The sequence below is a fragment of the Podarcis melisellensis genome, assembly GCF_964234715.1.
Source record: "Podarcis melisellensis genome assembly, chromosome: 3".
Taxonomy (NCBI): domain Eukaryota; kingdom Metazoa; phylum Chordata; class Lepidosauria; order Squamata; family Lacertidae; genus Podarcis; species Podarcis melisellensis.
Window position 1 is genome coordinate 105,831,335 of NC_138530.1, and position 19,315 is coordinate 105,850,649.

The 19,315-nt window shown below is 40.6% G+C and overlaps 1 protein-coding gene and 1 long non-coding RNA gene across 8 annotated transcripts in view; one reads left to right on the forward strand and one right to left on the reverse strand.

The window, feature by feature from the left end:
* MACROD2 (mono-ADP ribosylhydrolase 2) overlaps positions 1-19,315 on the reverse strand; it is a 987,478-nt gene that overhangs the window by 568,612 nt on the left and 399,551 nt on the right. The gene's annotated exons all lie outside the window — the stretch shown is intronic.
* LOC309366424 lies at positions 643-6,697 on the forward strand. Its single transcript, XR_014166706.1, has 4 exons — positions 643-723; positions 1,909-1,944; positions 2,807-4,268; positions 6,031-6,697. It is a non-coding gene; the product is annotated as an uncharacterized lncRNA (long non-coding RNA).

Sequence of the window (19,315 nt, forward strand, 5' to 3'; positions counted from 1 at the left end):
CTCTCTGCCTCTTTGGTCTTATATTGCTGAACAGTGGAAAACCAGAAATCACCCCTTGCGTGTTCATTCATTTTATTAACCTCCTTCAGTAGCAGGTCCCACGGCAAGTTACAGCCATTTAAATTATAATTATTAGTGTTGCTATTAATTAAATTTGTATACCGCCCTATATCCACAGGTTCCAGGGCACTTCACAGGATAAGATCACAATATAAAAATACATAATAAAAATAAAAACAATCTAATTAACCCCCCCCCCCCAACACAAAAGGACATTGGATGTGAACAGGGCGAGTCTTGAAAATACAACTCTCTGGTGTCAAAGGCCAGGTACCAGACCCCCTATGTGCCCCTATTCCCCAGGGACAGTCCCAGATAAGCTGTCCCAGTTTCTGATTTGATCCTGGAATGTCCTGCTGTTCTTTAGGACTTCCCTATTTTAAATGTTCCCTAAGACTGTCATGGAGCATTATCAGCACAGAAAGCAGATGCTGATGAGAAAGTCTATTTACATCTCCACCCACTTTCTCTCTCACTTGCTGAATGATCAAACCAAAGGAGATCACTATGCCTCTAGAGTCCTAGTGACCAAGGAGCCAGCAGAGGGAGGTGTCACAAGAAGGGCGTGTCACAAGGACCTCTGCAACCTAGCAACCACCAGCACTCAACTGACACTACTAAGTTTCCTTATATGGCTTTTAATCCATGTTCAGCTTTGTACAAGTATGTAAAATGAAATTTATCCCTTTATATTCAGGCTTCTGTTGTTCCTGCACCTACTGAGCAATAGCTATCTAATTTACCTCTCTGCCTCTTTGGTTCAAATGCCACACACCAAAAGGCTATGCAAAGGGCCCTGTGTCTTTGACAATTCACAAAGTGATTCATTGCAGCTCCACAGCAGCCCTCTCCTTTATTTCAGTGTTGCCCTATATTGCTGAACAGTGGAAAACCAGAAATAACCCCTTGCGTGTTTATTCATTTTATTACCCTCCTTCACTAGCAGGTCCCAGGGCAAGTTACAACCATCTAAAATTATTGTTGTTGTTATTAATTAAATTTGTATACCACCCTATACCCACAGGTTTCAGGGCAGTTCACAGGATAAGATCATAACACATTGGTGCCCCGCAAGACGAATGCCTCGCAAGACGAAAAACCCGCTAGACGAAAGGGTTTTCCGTTTTTCGATGTGCTTCGCAAGACGAATTTCCCTATGGGCTTGCTTTGCAAGACGAAAACGTCTTGCGAGTCCTGCGATTTTTGTCACTTTCCCCCCCTTTTTCTAAGCCGCTAATAGCCTTTTAGCCGCTAAGCCGCTAAGCTTTTAATAGCCGCTAAACCGCTAATAGCACTAATCTGCTAAGCCGCTAATAGAGTTGCTTCGCAAGACGAAAAAACCGCTAGACGAAGAGACTCGCTGAACGGATTGTTTTCGTCTTGCGAGGCACCACTGTATAAAAATACAAGAACAACAAAAACAACCCAATAACACCCCCAACACATTTTAAAAGGGCATTGGGTGCCAATCAGATTGACCAAAGACCTGGTTGAAAAGGAACGTTTTTGCCTGGATCCTAAAGGTGTATAATGCAGGCACCAGATTAACCTCCCTGGGGAGAGCATTCCACATACAGGGAGCCACTGCAGAGAAGGCCTGTTCTCGTGTTGCCACCCTCCAGACCACTCGAGGAGTTAATTAACATACTTTTTCTGGATGCCCTTCAAGATGTCACTACTAAACAAATCTGCCTAACTAATCTCTATTGAATGGAGAAACAAAACCAAGAAAAGAATGCCAAAGATGTTTCCAATCAGAACATTTGCCAAAGGAGTACAAGTTATTGAAATGAATTTATCCCTCTCTGCTCAAAATTCACAGTCTTCTATATCTCTCATATTACACAGGTTCCTGTTGACTTCTTAAGGAGATCTCTTTTCAAGGTAATGAGCTGTTGATAATGTTTAATGACCTTATACAGTAGGAGTTCTACATTTCGGGATTAAAATTCATCTCAAGCATCCTGGCCTGAGAAGCAACAGACTGTGCCTAGCGAACCATTACCTAAGACTATACAAGTGACACTAGCAGCAGCAATTTAAAAAACACTGCAATAGCAATACGCATCATATTAAAAAGAAAGATCTCAATGCACACAAGTTAACAAAGTCAGAAAAAGGGCAAGTTTCATCTTTAAAAAAATATTTTGTATAATAATGACTTTGCATTTCTACTGGGTTTACATAAAAAGATGGTATCACAAATACTGGAAAGGCAGCACGTGGTTTAGCCTCTTAGGTGCCACAAAGCTAGGCTGGCCATGCATCATGCTATACAGAGGACAGTCCTCTATTTGACTGGCTCTCCAGTTCAATTGTGGTTCAAGTATATTTAAAAAGCCCTAAGAAGGTAGGGATGGGGCTTTGAAGTTGCCCATTAACAGTCAACACATGGATGATAGACAAACATTGGCATGTGGGCACCTCCTTCACTACAATGGTGTAACATTTCTATTTAAATTACTATATTTTAAAATTTACATCTATACATATAAACTAGCACATGTAAATGTTAAGCAAAAGCTTGCAATAAAGGAAATCATTGGGGATATCCTTGGAGTATCTCAAAATTAACTCAAATTTATTTTTTATTAAGACACACTATATATGAACAAGAGAAATTATTAAGGAGCACATTACAACTGTCTTGTAGTTAGATTTAGTTTTCTTCGCAGAACTGTAATAGTTTTAAACTTTTGCAAGTCACCCTGAAGTTCAATTTGTTTTGTTTGTTTTGTTTTTTTAGGATCCTGCCATTTCATCAAAAGCCTCATAGTTTATAATGAGCAGGAAAGTGAAGAGTGCATTTCATCCAAAGTTTGACTCTTAATGAACGCTACCCACGTGCAACCAATAAGCTTACCTTTGTTGTCCTCCAACTTTGGACCAGTTGCAACTTATGGATGGGCCTCTGCCATGATGTTGTCTAGATTCTTCTTGTGCCAAGTCCAGTTTCCACGAATCCCTCTCTCTTTAGAGCTGCCCAACCACATCACATTGCATGCTGGAGATTCTTTCAGAAATGGCTTTTCAGGGGGTTGCAGTGGGGAGGAGCGGGTGAGAAAGCCCCACTGCATGAGCCTTGCTCAAGCATTTTTAGATCCAAGCCATAACACAAACTAAGCAACCATATACGTTAGGATTTTACTCTCCCTCGGTTGCATGCATGAACTGGTCTTTTGTTTCATTCCTAAATATGTGCCATTAAAGGCCATTCTGCCACTAAATGTGACCTGCAGCTTGAGGGCACAATGGTGAAGGAGAAAGAAATCTAAAGCAGTCAGCTGATGAGAAGGGAAATGCTTGATCTGCACCTGAGCCTTTCACAACAGCTTTTTCCTCACCCAGAAATCACAAACAGTTCATTATATGGCAGCCTTTCTCAACACTGGGTGTTGTTGGACTACAACTCCCATCATTGTTCACCACTGGCCATGCTGGTGAGGAATGATGGGAGTTGTAGTCCAAGAACATATGTGGACCCAAGGTTGAAAAAGGCTGCTCTATGGGGATGAACATTATTACCACCTGAGGCTTGCAAACCAAGCTACTGTTAAAGTAGCCAGGAATGCAATCACTTACCACCTGGTCACCATAAGCAACCAGGAATCTCATTCAGCTGAGTGTGTGGGCTGACAGTGTGGAGAGAGAGATTTGTTCTTCCTCTTCCAGCTTCTATGCTGACAACAGAGGTTGTGAAGCCCCTTCCTCCCTGGCCAGCATAGAAATACAGCACACTGGTCAAGGAAGCTGTCCCCTCCTTTGCCAACCCATGAATGAAGAGAAGCAAAAACGCAGACAACTACCCACAGGGTAATGGAGCAAACTGCAGCTCCACTACTGGTCTGCTGCGCTTTTTTGATGGTTGTGCTTCTTTTATAAGCATAGGAGTGGGTACCAATAAGAAAACTTGGCAATCCCAATAAGCACAGGGGAAATGCCGTTCCCCAATAGCCTGCCTACTTTGTATTGAAAAACAAGTTAGCTTAAAAAAGGGCGGGGGGGGGGAGAAATTAAATTGTTGGTTTTTTTCCTGCTAGATTTTCAGTCAGAAGCATTACCAGGGGAGAAATCAATTGGCAGCAGCTGAGAAGAGATATTTAAGTTGAAGGCCAGAACATCTTAATTGGGAAAGGGTGTTAAAAGTTGGAGCTAGAGTCACTTCAACATATAACAAAGCTCTCAAAAAACACTTTCTATAAAATCAAGTAAGGTCAAATATAATGGGAAATGCCTTGCCAAACCCAAGGTGGGGGGGGGGGGTTGAAATTGTCCACAAAGACTTTAGATTCTGCACTAAAACAGCCTTTCCACAAAATCAATTGTTTGTGTACATTCAGCTGTTTATCCTTTGCAGTGCACAATGCATATGCCTTCCCCAGAACTTGTGCTTCTATTGTGGGGCTATATCGCAATATTTTATGGTTTGGGAGAGTGACATTTGTCCCCCAAATACTGGACGCATGGCTATTAGTTATGTATGAAGTGTTGCTTATGCAAGTGTCAAGGACACCTCTTGGATATTACCTCTCAAGTGAAAGATAAGTGACAAATCTGCACCTCGTGCCCAGTTCTACTGACATTTTGTGACCTTCAGAAACACTTTCCCCTCACAAACCAGGAGACCCTGTAGTTCTCCAGAGGTTGCTGGACTAAGCGCCCTCCACCTCTGACCACTGGCCATGTTGGATGGGACTGCTGGGCACTGGGGTGACAACAACATTTGAAGGGCCCACGAGTCCTTGATTCTTATCTTAGAGGTGTGCTTCCCTGCTATGCATATCAAACAGAGGGGGGAAATTGTTGTGGCTGTTAAGTAATGCCACTGAAGTTATCTGTCCCCTGTTCTCTGGCCAGTATCTTGGCAGCCATCTGGGTCTAGATCGTATTTCACTCCTCCAGCCTTTAATTCAGAGATGGGGAATCAATGGCTCTTCAGGTGTTATTGGGTCTCCAATTCCCATCAGCCACAAACAGCAAAGCCAATGGTTAAGGATATTGGGAATTGGTCCAACAACATCTGGAGAGTTACAGATTCCTCACCTTTCTGCTGAAGGGGAAATTTTTTGTGCAAACTCTATAAAAAGGGGGAAGGGAACCAAAAAAATCCTTCAATTTTGAAATCCTTTATTACTATTTTTTAAAGGAAGATTCAAGATTCATCGTGATCTTAGCTGCCCTCTCCTCACCTTCCTAGTGCTAGAGGTTCTCGTGAAACTTTTTTTTAAAAAAGAAGAGCACACAAATGTAGCAGAATATATTTTTATGCGGTGCAACATAGTCTCATTAAAGCAAGCAAACGTAATCAAGTTTTGAATGTGATCCAACATTGTTTCAACAGACGTGATGGAACTTCCCTTACTATTTGGCAACCTCTGTCTCCACCCACTCTGTTCCAAAGACTCACCAATACTCAGGAGTAGATTTAGAGGGTCAGCAGTGGGCAGGAGAGGTAGGGGAGCAGTCTGTTGTGCGTGCACAATGCCACAATCAGATATCACCCTTTGGCTTGATATTCCACCCACCCACCCCCAAAACTGAACAAAGAATCTATTTAAAAAAACCCACAGGGTAAGCAGGCTAGCTGTTAACAACTTAAAAATAAACTGGTATATTTATTTAAATAAAACTGAAACTGTGTTTGTTTGCCACGATATAATGAAATTATGGGTGCTAGTTTTATGCTGCAGTATTATAATGTGGGGGGAATGATAGGATACAGCTGTAATGCACAAGAGAAAGAGAAAAGGGAAAAAAACTGAATAAGATTAGATTTTCAATTAGCCCATATTTGGTTGATACAAGAGACTGTGCATACATTTTGAGTTACAATAAAAGATTGTAGGAAAAGAGTATAGTATAGCTGAAATCCTGTATATTTGCGCCTATAGATGTCTGTCCAAGAAAAAGATATATGAAAGGGCAAACCAGATGCTCATTGATTTCAACATTTCTACATTGCTTCCTTAGTCCTCTAGAAGCAGCAAGCTCATACAACAACAGCAACAACAACAATTCAGTTCATTACTATTGGGAAATTATCACAGAAATTCTAGTCTCTGAAATATTCAATTCTGCTACATTTCCTATCCTGTGGTGACTCTTCTAATCAATATTTTACTTGAAAGGAGTCGAACTCCCTCCTATTTTATTTAACTTTAATAGGTACTATTCCAGGTAAGTAAATATATATCATGTGACACTACATTATCAGCCAGAAAAGCCAAGGCTCTGAGACTACGAAATCCTTCCTGTCTTTGATTTGTTCAGAACAACCACTCAAAATCTGAATGGACATTGCTTGTCAAATTCAGTATAAATAAAGTCCTTGCCCCATTCTCTCAGAGTAGAAATTAGGACCTATCGAGTTCATCTTTAGCTGTCAGGGCTTGTGATGTGACCTGCTTGACTAGCATTACTGAAAATTAAGATGCCTGTTCAGTAACACACACAAAGGCGATCAATGCTGTAATATTTCTCAAAACCAGATATTTGTAGTAGATAAGTACTTTTATACTTATACCATTTTAAAGAAATTCAGTTTCAATTTTTGTTCTTTTAAGTTTTGAATTCAAGCTGAAACCAGAATTCTTAGTGGGCCGACTGAATCAGATTTTCTGGTTAGGAATCATCTGGATCAGACTATTTATTATTATTACTACTACCACTGCTATATACAAATGAATGCAAACAGCAACAAAAAACTAATAGAATATGATTTTTTTATGTTAATATAAAATGTAGTAATGGGATGATCAATTTCGTGTGTTCACCACATGGCATACAATAATAGCAAATAATGCTACACTTGATCTTAGCCAAAAGGCCGAGAAGCGATAAATAGTATGTTAAAACTACATGTTGGATAAATAGTATGTTAAAACTAAATTTCTAAAAAAGTGATCTAAACTTTCTAAAATTTGAGACTTAATATTGGAAAATTACATTATATGAATCGAAACAAGTTAATAATTTGCTGGCAAAATTTAAGAGTTTGGAATGCAGGAACAAGAGTTGTGAGGAAGTCCAATGATGAGAATGAAATGTGGATATTGGAAAATACTATGTTACTATGTATGTTTTTTACTGCTTAAACAAAACTTTAATAAATATTATTATAAAAAAAACAATAATAGCAAATAATGTACAGTGGTACCTCGGGTTAAGTACTTAATTTGTTCCGAAGGTCCATACTTAACCTGAAACTGTTCTTAACCTGAAGCTCCACTTTAGCTAATGGGGCCTCCTGCTGCCGCCGCGCCGCCAGAGCACAATTTCTGTTCTTCTCCTGAAGCAAAGTTCTTAACCTGAAGCACTATTTCTGGGTTAGTGGAGTCTGTAACCTGAAGCGTATGTAACCTGAAGCATATGTAAGCCGAGGTACCACTGTATCCCCAGTACCTGATCAACATCACCCTCCATTTTCCTTCCAGCAGTTTTGATACGAATGAACTAAATGAATTCATATTCATTATTAATTTGTAATCTCTCTCAACTAGAGTGAGTAGGTGTATTAGCAACGAACTAATACAGTTTCTCCCTCTGATAACCCATTTTGGTTGCTTGTTTGTGGACAGATATTTTGAGAAATCTTATACAGGCATCTATCTCCCCATTTCACAAGTTAGTAATTTCATAGGAACAGGCAACCTTACCCAGTCAGAACAAGAAAGCTATAAAAAACCCTATTTATTTATTTATTTATTTATTTATTTATTTATTTATTTATTTAAAAACCTAACATTTTTTCCTTTAAAGTTATCAGTTGTACAGTATTGTACAACAGTATTGTACAACAGTATTGTACAGAAGTAGAAAGCACAAAGATTCTAGGCATATAGTTGAAGGCTTCGTTTGAATTGGAGAATTTAGTCTCCTTCCATTTAAAGTTCATTTCATATGTGCAATTCAGAAAAGGTGCTTCAAGAAACTTTGGCAATCTACAGTTAGCTAGTATCAATGCTCTTCTAATACTGTTGAGTATATTTCAAATAAGGGAGAACTTGGAATAAATTTACTCAACCACAAAAAGAGATTGGAAAGGAGGCCCAGAGGAAACACACATGATTGTAGGATAAGTAGTTTCAGAAGGTGAACATTAAGGTGGGAAGGAACATATTATTGTTGTTTATCTCAGAAAGAAAGCTGTTAGCAAAATGACATGCTTTAGCTGGGATTTCTAACTTCAGTTAGCAAAACAGGATTGAATCTGCTAAGTAAATACAATGAATTCAACCAAGTAAAAGTATTATCAAAATGGGTTTAGACACAGTCTATTAGATAAACATCCTTACCAGCAATAATTTAGCCCAGAAAGTATTTGGCCTTCCAGGTTTACGTGTGATTTAAAGAGGCCTCCTCTCTCATACTAAGCAATGAGTCTCTTTAAAGGATTTTGTCTATACTCATTTTTGACAGATGAAATTAGCATGGTGGTTTGGGAATGAAGTTTGTCATTTAAAAACGTGAAGCCAAATGTTGGGGTAAATGAATAGAACATGTTTGGAAACTGTCTTGAAACATTCAAAGAACATTGTTCAGTTGTGAAGGGTATAAGAAAAAAATATCAAGGAATTTTTTATAAGGAAAAAGAGGAGTCCACGTTGCAACAGTTTTACTATGAAGAAGCTGGATGGTGGTTAAGCTGAGACACATCTAGACTACTAAATTGGGAGGGGGGCAGGATCCAGGCTGTATTGCCCTTGCACTAGTTGGAATTATTTCCTTTGATGGGCTTGGACAGCCTTCCTGTAATTAGGAGAATTCTGTTATACGCTAACTATTTTTAAGGTGATATTTTGTGAGAGACACAATCGCTCTAATTAAACTTTAACTAAAGCATGGGAAGTTTTGAAGCCTAAACTGAACAGATGATCACTGATGTGTGTTTTTTAACGACCCCTTGCTTAGGCAATCCCGTGGCCCGGTCCCACAATTAAAGAACCGACCAGCTTGCTGCTGTTCCAGTTACACTGCAGCTAGAAAGAAAGGAAACCAGAGGAGAGAAACTGATGTGGTGGCTGGGCAAAAGTAATTTCAGAGTGGGAAAGGACACACAGAGAGAGTGAAGAGATGGAGTCCATTTTCTAAATTTGCTCTCAGTGCTAGGTGGGGTGAATAGCTGGTGCTTTCAGGGTCCAGTGACCATCCCAGATACAATCAAGCCAGCCTCCTTGACCAATCAGGGTTATTGCTGAGTACTATAATGGAGGCTGCCTTGCATTTCTTAACCATACCTGAGCTGAGCAGCCAGGGAGCACCAATTCTCCACTTGGGAGCCTCAGAACATATATGGCAGCCTCTTACAGTACCCTCAGGGTGTCTGTAAGCACAGTACCAGGTTGCCTTTCAAGCTCCATGCAGGAAGGCTAGTTAAGCCTCTTTGCACATGCACATGGAAGCCATTCTGGCTTCTGTGATCTGAGCCACAGGTTTGTATGATCAGAATGTAGATCCATTCTACTCTCTGCCAAAATTTTGGAGAGCAGAGCCAGTTGTTTCATTGCTCTCATAGATGCACAGTATCTTGTGCCAAAGGTCACCACTATTGTGATGATCATGATCTGCAGTAACCTGGAAAGCTGTTGCTGCATTGAATATACTCCCCGCTGCCAGAAATATGGGATATACCGAGGTGAAAATGAAAATCACAGATATTTAGTGCAACTCTAAAGCACACTAGATTTAAGGGAACAATGACAGGCATGGAACAAGGACCTACTTATATGATGTGATAGCCATATTCAGATAGCTAATGGGCTGTCACATAGAAAATGGAACGAGCATGTTTTCTCTTGTTCCATAGGGTAGGATATGAACTGATAGATTCAAGTTACAAGAAAGGAGATTCTGACTAAACAGCAGGAATAACTTTCTGACAGTAAGAACTGTTCGACGGTAGAAGAGACTCCCTCAGAAGGTGGTGGACTCTCCTTCCTTGGAATATTTTAAGGAGAGGTTGAATGGGATGACCATCTGTCATGGGTGTTTGAGATTCCTGCACTGCAAGGGGCAGGACTGAGGTCCTGAGGGTGACTTCCAATTCTACAATTCTATGATTAGGGATGTGGGTGGCGCTGTGGTCTAAACCTCTGAGCCTTGGGCTTGTTGATTGGAAGGTTGGTGGTTTGAATCCCCACAATGGGGTGAGCTCCTGTTGCTTGGTCCCTGCTCCTGCCAACCTAGCAGTTCAAAAGCACGTCAAAGTGCAAGTAGATAAATGGGTACCGCTCCAGCGGGAAGGTAAACGGCGTTTCCGTGCGCTGCTGTGGTTCGCCAGAAGCGGCTTAGTCATGCTGGCCACATGACCCGGAAGCTGTACGCCGGCTCCCTCGACCAATAAAGCGAGATGAGCGCCGCAACCCCAGAGTCGGCCATGACTGGACCTAATGGTCAGGAGTCCCTTTACCTTATGATTCTACAATTCTATATGCAAGTCAGTACTCCCTTGTCCTAGTCTGATACCTTGTGAACTATACACACATTCAGGCATTTCCCTGACCACACAAAGGTTTTATCTTTGAATAGGGAAGGAGTGCACAAGCAATCACCGTCCCCACTGTCCCTGATAGATGTGCTTCAGCCCTTTATATGCTTGTAATTCTCTCTAACCAGGGCTTCCAATCAAAAGGTACTAAGTGCATTTCTAGCTGGGGGCACTAGGAGAGGACATGTGTGAGTGCTCCTGTCCCATCCACAGATAACACATTTGTATGCCTAGGCAAACATGAGTATGGTGTATAATAAATACACGGACTCACCACAGAACACACTCCTCTGGCAGTCAGATTTCTGATTATGCTGTCACACTATTTGGAGGGGTTAATAAATTTGGGAGGGTCCGCAGTTCAGTAGTAAAGCACATGCTTTGCAGGCACAAATTCCCGGGTTGACTAAGAGGCAGATCCAGTGATGTGAGAGATCCGCAGCTTGAGACCCCCGAGAGCTCATGCCAATCAGAAGAGGCAACATGAGGCAATGCATGGCCAGATGGGCATGCAGTCTGGACTGGTATAGGGGCAGCAGCGTCTCATGTTCCTATGCAAAATTCCACTGCATCCGCAGTGATGAACGTGTGGCTCATAGCAACTAGGAGTTCTTTGTTGCATTTATATATTGCTTTTCTGCCAAGGCACTAAGGTGGTTTACAACTTGGAATATTAACAGAAAGAAATGATAAAAAATATCCTCAAGCATTGACATTAGGTGTTTCCTGGCTTCTCCTTTGCATCAGGGCTAATAGGTCTTAAGCAGCCCTGGGGGAGGAAGGGAATGGGGAATTTTTCCCTATTATTTAGTGCAGGGTTGGGGAACCTGTGGCCTGTCAGAGGCTGTTGGAGTCCAGCTCCCACAGTTCTGATTATTTGCTGTGCTGGCTGGGGCTGATGACAGCTGACTCCAACAACCTCTGAAAGATCACAGATTCCCCATCACTGATTAACTGCATTGTTCCATACGTGAGGATTATAGGAAGGTATTTTTGTTAATCTATTATACAGGAGGAAATATGCAGGTAATTCATCTAAAGCTGTTTATCTGTTGGGTAATACAGAGAAATATCATCGATGGGAGTAGCTAAGTTTGTGATGGCTGCACAGACATCGAGGAAGAATTGTTTAGAAGAAAATGCTATTAACTTTTATGATATCCAACTGTGTTAATTATTTTGTCTATTTTATGGAAAAGGTTTGTCTCTCTTGCAAGCTTCCCTGTAAACTAGATGGATGCTCCTTTACTTTTTTTCTTTCTTCTTTTAATATTGGATGATAAATGTGATGATATTGTAATGGCCATATTGGATGATAATATTAATATATATATATATATATATATATATATATATATATATATATATATAGCATTTTATCTTTCAATAAAGAATAAAAAATACGAGAGATATAATAGCTCTTAAATTCTACATAGTAATTCATAGCTGAGCACACACTACTTCACATGCACTTGCTATTTTTGCCATTTGCCTGCTATTTCAAAGCCCATTCATACAAACACCCATTTAAAATATTCTAAAAAGGCAATATCCTGACTGGAGCACTTTCATTCCATTCAGCATTGCAACAAATTGCCTGACTGAAAAGTAAATATTTACTTCAGATGAATATGAACCTTACAAAAATATGACAACACACATTAACAATATGAAATTACTTTAACTAAACTTTATTTGACTGATGTTTCACAAGGGCTCTGCTTGTGCATTTTTAAGTTTAATACCAACCACAGTTAGGCTCAGTTTGCACATAATGCAAAGGCAAACCATGGGCTTGGATGAACGTGTGGTACCAGAGAGGAGATCACAGTCATTTTGCTGCTACTGTAGTTCTTCTGCTGCTGTGAGCTAAAGCTATGGTTTTGCTTTACATGTTGCCCCAATCTGGGCTTATGGTTTTCCTGGACTGAGACAAACCACAAGTCCAAAACTAAACCATGGCTTAGCTCACATCAGCAGCAGGACTGGAGGAAGAGCAAAGAGACTGTGTGTTCATGTTAATCCATGGTTTAGCTTAGTGTTACATGCAAACAGGGTCACAATGGGTTAAGCACAGTGATGGCCAAACTTGGTCCTCCAGCTGTTTTGAGACTACAGTTCCCATCATCCCTGACCACTGGTCCTCTTAGCTAGGGATGATGGGAGTTGTAGTCCAAAAAACAGATGGAGGGCCAAGTTTGGCCATTACTGGGTTAGCACCATAAATCAAAGTATAAAATGTGAACTCAGTTTCTTTCATTGGGCATTAAATTCTAAACTTTACTATGCCAAAACTAACCTATTTTCAGAAGCCTTTATGATGACGCAGTAAACATCCTTGCACATGAGGGAGGGGAATCAGGAGGCAAAAGTGCAGTCAAATAATCACATCATTATAATCACTATGCTTGCAAACCTGGGTACAATTTATACATCGTCAAGGGGATATGACAACCAACAAAATAAACTTCTTTGCCACCTGAATAATACAGTATTTGGTAATCCCAATTGCATATTAGCACATGGGGGGAAAGCAACCAGTTTTTCCACATGTGATTAAGATATTCAAACATTCCTAAGGCAACCTAGAAGCAGGTTCCTGGTGGATACCTTGCCACCATATGCTCTAGTCTTTGCCCATAGACCAGTGTTTTTCAAAAGCTGAGTCTCCAGCTATTGTTGGACTGCAACTCCCATCATTCCTAGTTAGCAGGACCAATGGTCAGGGATGATGAGTTGTAGTCCAACAACAGCTGGAGAGAGACCCAAGTTTGAGAAACACTGCCATAGACTTTCAACCCCACTTTTCAATTTGCTTCTAGGTTTGAGTGATTGGCTCTATGTTTCCTTGCAACGCCAATGATAAATTCATGCTTTAAGACAATCTCTGATGCTCGTTAATACTTTCCCATTCTACCCTGCCTCAGTGATTCTGTTTTCTGAGCCAGATAGGTGATATCTAGAGATCAGCAACTAAATTAATAATAATAATATAAAATAATAATAAAATTTTATTTATATCCTGCCCTCCCCAGCCGAAGCCGGGAGGATGGACTGAGGTAGTTTTGCACCAAAGTAAGTTTGCTTTTTGAGCAACCATTTTATGAGAATTGGGTAGCTTTCTGAAGAGGTGCAACTCACACACTTTCAATTGCTGGATAAATAACCACAACCTAGCTTGTCCAACAAGAACTTTTTTGTAGACCCGTTAAGTTTTCCTGACTTTGTCCAGTGCAATGTTTCACCTATTCTGGTCCGTCAACCATACTGGAAAACTAAGGGCTACTCTGAGTAGCTTGCATGAAGATTTGTAGTCACTGTCTCCTTCAAAGAATCAGTCCATTTAGGCAGAGGGTGTTGTTTTTAATCTATGATAGCATTCCCTTCAGTGCACTACAGAGACTGCCTAATCTACTTTTAATGAACCTATTACCATAATATCTAGGAGCCACACTGTCAGCACTGGGCATGGATCCAATGCCTGATTTGGGAATGGGGTAGGAGGGGGATATCTGCTGGTCCAAGCTATGCATTCACCATCTGGATTAATCTGCAACTTTGTTTATTTATTTACTTTTTCAGAAAGGACTTTGAATAAACTTCTGTTAAATAAGTATAGTGGATGGGAATTTATTTCACTTTCCAAACACTTCTAAGAACAAGTGTTCTTAGCACTTGACACTTCCTTCTTGGCCGGTATATAGATGTTAATGGTCACTTTTCCTTATCGGCCCTTGTTCTGCTACAGTTCACAGGCAGACAAAAGGAAATGGACAATGCCGTTGAACATGTGCTAGCAGTGAGACAATGGAATAAAATGTAATGACACTGGCACAGTAAAGTTTTATATCTTCCAGAATAGCAGAAATACCTCAGCAATTAGAGCAGATGATATTTCATAGCGACGGATATAAGCAAAGGCATGTGTCAATCAGCATGCTAAGAGAATCTGAACTAGTGTTGCGGCATAAGGCTCACAACTTGGGAGCTCAGTGCTCCCCAACATCTGACGGGGGTGTTAGCATGAAAGGTACTAAGGACAGCAGGTGTTTGGGGGATCAATGCGATAGTAAGGAGTATACCCTTGACACCAAGGAGGTCAAGAGCTGCTGCTCCAGCATTAATGCATTTTGGATTAGTATCTTGTGTCAATAAATCCTGATTACTAACATCAAATACTTGACATTGCTCAACTTTGCACCAGCCATTTGCTAATTGCAGCAACATTCCTTAGGAATTCCTCAGAGGGGAAAACAATGGTCATCTTCCCAAGGCCGCTATGAAGGTCAGAGAATCAGAGACGTTTCAAACTAACTTCTGCAAACGATAGATAAAACACTTAATCAGACCTCTGCAGACTATAATTTAAAAGCATATTATAACGGAGGACAGTTAACCCATAATTCATAGATAAGGTGAAAACATGGCTGCATTGATTGCAGCTTTGTGAACTGCTAACTAATTTTGTAAACCTTTTCAAATAAAAATGTTTACTTCTGGATGAAAGTAGCCTTTAAAAGCAAATGGAGACCTTTGCCCCAAGTGACAGTTCAAGGAATGCAAGCCAGGTGTGTGTGTGCCCATCTGTCCTTCCTCTGACTACCACCTTGGCTGCTGGGTCAGCCTAACCATGTACAATATCCAAGAGAAGGGAGTCACTAAGCACAGCTAAAGTAGGTATCTTTGAACAATAATATAAAATTAAGCAATATAATATAAATGATTAAATTTAACCAATTCAAATGGAAACAATGCAATACAATATCTAATATCATGAAAACATCATAAAACCTGCAGAAATGGGCAGGATTAGTTGTTAATCCCTTTGTGTCTACCTGCAATATATTTAATCTCACCTTCCTCTTAAACTTGGGTTGCCTGATTCTGTCCTCACCAAATGTTGTACCTCACAAGTCGAATGGAATCTGTTCCAGAAGTACGTTCGACTTCCAAAACGTTTGGAAACCAAAGCGTGGCTTCTGATTGGCTGTGGAAGCCCTGTCAGATGCTTAGGTTCCAAAGAATGTTCGCTAACCGGAACAATCACTTCTGGGTTTGCGGCATTCAGGAACCAAAACACCCGAGTACCAAGGTGTTCAAGATCCAAGGTACGACTGTATAACTTATTTCTTGGAAAAAGCTGCTCATGTTTATTCTCTCCCTCATTTAAAGTCCAGGATGGAGCACAACTACCCCAGCGATGCCCTGAGCAGGAGCAGGAACAACACTTTCCTTGTCATGCATGGACAATGTAGACTAGTCAGACCAAGACCCAGTGCATCACAGACGATAAAGGAAAAAGGGAACTGAACAACTGTGGTACATCCAAGAGAACCAATGTCCTTTCTAAAAGAACAGGGAAGTTTTGTTGTTGTTGTTTAGTCGTGTCCGACTCTTCATGACCCCATGGACCAGAGCACGCCAGGCACTCCTGTCTTCCACTGCCTCCCGCAGTTTGGTCAGACTCAGTTTGGGAAGTTTTGGGCCTATCCTATTCATTTTCAGTTTTATCCTCTGATGTTTCTACTGCTCTTCCTCTAGCAAATTATGGTCATGCAATGCATGTGCATGTTTTCCAAAGAGGAAAATTTCTTCTCAGAAATATTCCTAAGCTGCTGCTTTTTCTTTTTCTAGCTTAACATTGGTCCTGAAATCTGCAAATACTATTTTGGAGAGAATCCAGGGCAAAGCAGCATTGTATGCAAAGTGTAACAGATACAGCTCCAAAAGAGCCAACTGGAAATTACAGGCAACATATGGTAAAGATTTTTTCAATTTTGCATGCTGCTTTGTGATGGTTCCAATATCTTAGAGCAGCCTTTCTCAACCTTGGCCAGAGCTCAAGGATGATGGGAGTTGTAGTCCAACAACATCTGGGTACCCACAAGTTGAGAAACACTGCCTTAGAGCAACTTTCCTGAAATGCATAGTACAGCCAGGGCAGTTTCTCCTTCAGTAACATACATAATCTAACAAATTCTGCTACATGGCAAATATGCAATCAGCGATTTTAATATCTACTTTAAAAAACAAAACACATCATGTCCTGAGGTGTTAAAATAATGTTGCTTGGGATTTCAGAAAGCCTTATTTGCTTGACAGTTTCCCTACATGTGTCTTAGAATCATTATATGGTGGGTGGGTATGTTTAGATAAAGGCTATGTGGTGCAGTGTAACAGAATTACACCTGAAACTCCCTTATACTGTGTCAAATCACTGGACTATTAGCTCAGTATTTGTCTGATGGGCAATGGCTCTCCACAGTCTCAGGCAAATAAATTTTCCCCATCTGGTTATCAGGGTTCCTTTAGCCCAGGGATGGCAAACTCAGGGGGCTCCAGATGTTCTTGTACTCCAGCTTCCATCAGCCCAGCCAGCATGCTCAATGTAAAGAATGGTGGAGTCCAGTAATATCCAGCAAGATTGCCCAATGCTTTATTCACCATGGGACAACCTTCCTGGTAAATCGGGAAGCAAATTACAAGATTACTTAAATTCGCACTGCAGAACATCCAGACATCCAGTTGTCATCTTGGGCATGGTACATCAAGCAAAGGTTCTTTTAAATAGGTAGATGTGAACACAGCCTTTTGCATGAGTGGTTAGTTACAGAATGTTCAGCCGTCTCTCATATCTATGAAGCCATAGCTCAGTCATACAGCACATGATATTAACACGGGTCAAAAGAAATGAACTGCCATATAATGCAGCAGAATAATAGCCCATCTATGCTGTTACCGTAAACTCCGGTTAACGGTCACACTTTGAAGTATTAGGAAAAGATATCAGGCCTGGAGCTAACTGAACTATATGTGCCATGTGATCTTCCCATCCTCCCTAAGTTAACCTGCTATCCTCGGACATGGTAAAATAATAATAATAATAATAATAATAATAATAATAATAATAATAATAATAATTTATTTATACCCTGCCCATCTGGCTGAGTTTCCCCAGCCACTTTGGGCGGCTCCCAATCAAGTGTTAAAAACAATACAGCGTTAAATATTAAAAACTTCCCTGAACAGGGCTGCCTTCAGATGTCTTTTAAAGATAGGATAGCTGCTTATTTCCTTCACATCTGAAGGGCGGGTGTTCCACAGGATGGGCGCCACTACCGAGGAGGCCCTCTGTCTGGTTCCCTGTAACCTCTCTTCTCGCAATGAGGGAACCGCCAGAAGGCCCTCGGAGCTGGATGTCAGTGTCTGGGCTAAACAATGGAGGTGGAGGTCAGCACCAACACTTTGAATTGTGCTCGGAAACGTACTGGTAAAAGATGCTGTCCCATCACCACCAAGATTCGACTACCCAATGGAATGGGGATGGGGCAGCATCTGCACTTCACAGGATGTCTTGAACTGGTCCTGAGCAGAAGTTTCCATATACCAAGTCAAAGCATTGGTCCATCTAGCTCAGTACACTGACTGGCAGTGGTTCTCCATGGTTTCAGACAGGGCTCATTCCCAGCCTTACCTGGAAATGTTAGGGACTGAACTTGGGATGCTCTTCCTATGGGATGTGGGTGGTGCTGTGGTCTAAACCATTGAGCCTCTTGGCTTGCCGATCAGAAAGTCGGCGGTTCAAATCCCTGCTACAGAGTGAGCTCCGGTTGCTGTGTCCCAGCTTCTGCCAACCTAGCAGTTCAAAAGCATGCCAATGCAAGTAGATAAATAGGTACTGCTGCGGTGGGAAGGTAAACAGAATTTCTGTGCGCTCTGGTTTCCGTCACGGTATTCCGTTGCGCCAGAAGCGGTTTAGTCATGCTGGCCACATGACCCAGAAAGCTTAACTGTCCAGGGGTCCTTTACCTTTACCTTACCTTCTCTTCCTGTAAAACACATCTTCTACCACTGAGCTCCAGCCCTTATTTATTTTATTTTTCTAAGCCACATAGTTTTATCTTATGAGTATAAAGTATTTTGATGTGGGTGAGGATCTTAGTAACTCAAAGGGGGAATAAGAGCTTTTGTTATATCTTCCCATGTACTACACTCACAATCAATGTCATTTTTAAAAAAAGTTTCCTTCAATTAATTAATTTAATAGAGGAATCTGAAGGTTTTTGGCAAGATTATATTAACATTTTTGTTGTGCATCTTACAATACAGCACCACACTTCCAAAATTTTGCTTGTGCAAAGCATAAAAAGGTAAGTAACACCCCCCCCCCAATGTTAACTCCTTTAAAAACTGATTGGGAAGCAAAATACTATTTTGACACATTTGGGTTAGGAAGATGTTTTCTTCTAAATCTCTAATGGGATTATCATTCTCCCTGATATAATATACCATGCTTCAAGCTGCATCACAAGAAAGCCGATTAATCCATCCATTGATTTTACTCCCACACCAGATACATTTTGGGATTCATAGTATATAGTGAGGATTTAGTTTAAAATAAACTACATTTTAAAGCTGCACAGGCTCTATGAGAATGCATCTATATTACACTACAGTAACAACAGACATCTGTTCAACCTTCTATGAAAACATCTCTCATTAGAATACTATTACCACTGATGAAGTTTGACATTAATGTGACATATCTGCAAAAAAGCAGCATCAAAACAACTGACTACAAAGATAGCATTAACACAATATATATGCTATTCCTTAAGACAGAAAAATAAACGAAGACAAGATGAATATGGTTTGGAATCACCACAGCAGATGTAAGTACAAACATACTGAAACGAATCCTACTCCCTAAAGCCTAGGCTGCCCAGTAACCAGAATAGTTTTTGTTTGTTACTATGGTATGTATTTTTA